This window comes from Chiloscyllium punctatum, unplaced genomic scaffold, assembly GCF_047496795.1.
Source record: "Chiloscyllium punctatum isolate Juve2018m unplaced genomic scaffold, sChiPun1.3 scaffold_137, whole genome shotgun sequence".
In the NCBI taxonomy this organism is placed as follows: Eukaryota; Metazoa; Chordata; class Chondrichthyes; order Orectolobiformes; family Hemiscylliidae; genus Chiloscyllium; species Chiloscyllium punctatum.
In genome coordinates this window covers 116,166-119,677 of record NW_027309871.1, presented here as the reverse complement: position 1 = coordinate 119,677, position 3,512 = coordinate 116,166, and the positions used below count along the sequence as shown (strand labels likewise).

Below are 3,512 nucleotides of genomic sequence, written 5' to 3'. Positions count from 1 at the left end.
ACTCGACAAAGCCATTGTTAATGACTAATATTTGACCCATCAGTCTGTGCAGATATGAATATTCTCTATAAACTCACTGATAACCTCAGACGCACGCGCAGTTTGGTTTCTATGCAGAGCATGCGCAGTGTCACATTGGTAAGGGCACAGAGAGAGAGAGACATGGAGCTACTTTCTCCGGCAGCGGCTGCGATCGGCTTCAGAAAGCGGCGCTCTGAGCCGGTGTGTGGGAGCCTCGCCGGGCGAAAGGAGCGGAGAGAATTCACAAATCCCGGATAAAGGTTAAAAAAAACTCGGAAAAGTCCCTCCAGGCCCGGGTAAGGAGGCGGCGGTCTCTGATCAGGGAAGGGGCCCAGGGTCACGGCCGCCATTTGTTTGAGGGAAGAGGGAGCGCGGGCCTGAGGGCCGCCATCTTGAGAAGGTCAAGGTGCAGGAGGGCGGGGCTCCCGGGGTCTGTAGACCAATCAGAGGAAAGGGAAGACCCATTGTTATTGATTAATTCCACGAACACAGCGTCACTGGGCGATCCTGCAGGAATATCCTCTCTCAGTCCTGCTGTGATGTTTCACCCCATCAGAACCAGCAGCTCTCCTCCTCTCTCAGCTCCCCTTCTGTCCTTCCTGCAGCATCTGTCCCCTGGAACATTGAGCTGCCTGTCCTGTCCCTCCCTCAGCTGTTGTTTCTGTAATACCTGTGATATCCCAGTCCCATCTTAGATTACTTCACTAAAGACATGAATGCACCTGATGGATTTTTCTTAACATCAGCAATTGTTTAATACTCACTTACAGGTTTTTAATTACTTTTGTTTTAAGCATTTACTTCACGTTCAATCATTTGCAATGGTGGGACTTGAACCTATGTCCAGAGAACACTTGCTGAGTTTCTGGATAAATTGTCACACAATAATGCCACTTGGCCATCACTTCGCCTGCTCACAGGTTGTATTTCGCAGTGCAACATGAATCAAAACCCTTTCTTCCCGCACAATTATTTGATCCTGAACTCTGGTGATATCAGTCAGTATTTCTCCATGTGGTATCCCTCACTGTATGTGTCTAATTGCTGCCTCTGTCAGTGTCACTCACTCTTGCAGATACTCCAGATCATGAGCCAACAGAATTCTCCACTCCAGAGAGATGAGGCAGCACAGGTCAGGAATGGAGACTGGGATTTTCCAGAATCTGTGACCTGTTAATTGGTAAAGAGAATGTGTTCATTTATCCTGTGGCCTCAGGTTGGTCAATACAGTGTGTGAATGATCTAATGGCCTTAGGATGGTCAATATTGTGTTTGAATAACCGTTGATCTGAGGATGATCAATACTGTATGTGAGTAATCCTGTGGACGGAGGATGGTCAATACTTTGCGTGAATAATAATGTGGCCTGAGGGCAGTCAATAATGCTATGGGCTGTGAATTATCAGTACTGTGTGTGTATAACCCTTGGCCTGCAGATGGTCAATACTATAAGTGAACAATCGTGTTGCCTGAGGTCGTTCAGTACCGTGTGAATAATCCTGTGGCCTGAGAATGGTCAATACCGTGTAGGAAAAATCCTGTGGCTTCAGGATTGTCAATACTGAGTGTGAATGATCCATGGCCTGAGGATGGAGATACTTTGTGTAAATATTCCTGTTCCTTGAGGATAGTCCTGTGTGGGAATAATCCTGTGACCTGAAAATGATCAAAACAGTGTGTTCATTAATCCTGTGGCCGTCGGCTGGTCAGTACTGTGTGTGAATAATCATCTAGCCTGAGGATTGTCAATTCTATGTTGGAACAATCCTGTGACCTGCAAAAGTTGAAGACCGAGTGTTCATTAATCCTGTGGCCGTGTGCTAGTCAATACTGTATGTGAATAATCCTGTGCCCAGTGAATGGTCAATACTATGTGTGAATATTCCTGTGGCCTGAGAATCGTCAATACTGCGTGAAAATAATCCTGTGACGTGCAAATCATCAAGACAATGCGTTCATTAATCCTGTGGCCGTATAGTGGTCAATACTGTGTGTGAATAATCCTGTGGACTGAGAATATTCAATACTGTGTGGGAATAACCGTTGGGCCGAAGGATAGTCAATACTGTGTGTGTGTGTGTTAAATATCCTGCTGCTTGAGGATGTTTAATACAGTGAGTGAATAATCTTGTGGCCTGAGAATGGTCCATACGTTGTGTGTGAAAGATTATGTTGCCTGAGGACAGCCATACTGTGTGTGAATAATCCTGTGACCTTAGAATAGTCAATAATGTATGGGAATAATCCTGTGGCCTGTGAATCGTCAGTACTGTGTGTGAATAACCTTTGGCTTGAGAATGGTCAATACTGTGTGTGAATAATCCTTTGGACAGTGAATGGTCAATACCATGTATGCATAATGCTCTGGCCTGTGAATCTTCAATACTGTGTGTGAACAATCCTGTAATTTGAGAATTGTCAATATTGTGAGTGAATATTCCTGTAGCCTGATGATGGTCAATACCATGTAAATATAATCATGTGCCCTGAGGGGATGGTCAATACTGTGTGTGACTACTCCTGTGGCCTGAGAATGGGCAATACTGTGTGTTAATAATCCTGTGGCCTGAGGATAGTCAATACTGTGTGAATACTCCTTTGGTCTGAGGACAGTTAATACTGAGTGTGAACAATCCTGTGGCTTGAGGATGGTCAATACTGGGTGCGAATATTTCTGTGACCTGTAAATGATCAAGACAGTGTGTTCATTAATCCTGTGGTCGTATGATGCTCAATACTATGTGTGAATAATCCTGTGGCCTGAGGATGTTCAATAGAGTGTGTGAATAATCCTGCAGTGTGAAGATGGTCAATATTGTGTGTAAATAATCCTGTGGCCTGAGAATGGTCAATATAGTGTGTGAATGCTCCTGTGGTCTCAGAATGTTCAATACTGTGTGTGAACAATCCTGTGGCTTGAAGATAGTCAATATTGTGTGAAAGTAATTCTGTGACCATGTAAATGGTTAAGTTAGTGTGTTCATTAATCCTGTGGCCGTGTTCCAATCAAGACTGTGTGTGAATAATGCTGTGGGCTGGGAATATTGAGTATTGTGTGTGAATACTTGTGTGTACTGCGGATGGTCAGTACTGTGTGTGGATAATCCAGTGGCCTGAGGATGTTCAATACAGTCTGCGAATAATCCTGTGGCCTGAGGATTGTGAATACAGCGTGTGAATAATCCTGTGGCCTGAGGATTGTGAATACAGCGTGTGAATAATCCTGTGGCCTGGATACTGTCAATATTGTGTGTAAATAATCCTGTGGCCTGAGGATGATCAATACTGTGTGTGAACAATCCCGTGGCTTGATGATGGTCAATACTGTGTGGGAATAATCTTGTGACCTGTAAATGGTCAAGACAGTGTGTTCATTAATCCTGTGGCCGTGTGCTAGTCAATGCTGTGTGTGAATAATCCTGTGCCCTGTGAATGGTCAATACTGTGTGTGAATATTGCTGTGGCCTGAGAATAGTCAATACTGCATGGTA

At 44.4% G+C, this 3,512-nt stretch overlaps 1 long non-coding RNA gene across 1 annotated transcript in view; it reads right to left on the bottom strand.

Moving 5' to 3' along the window:
- LOC140471643 (uncharacterized) overlaps window positions 1-3,512 on the bottom strand; it is a 66,959-nt gene that overhangs the window by 40,638 nt on the left and 22,809 nt on the right. The window lies entirely within an intron of this gene.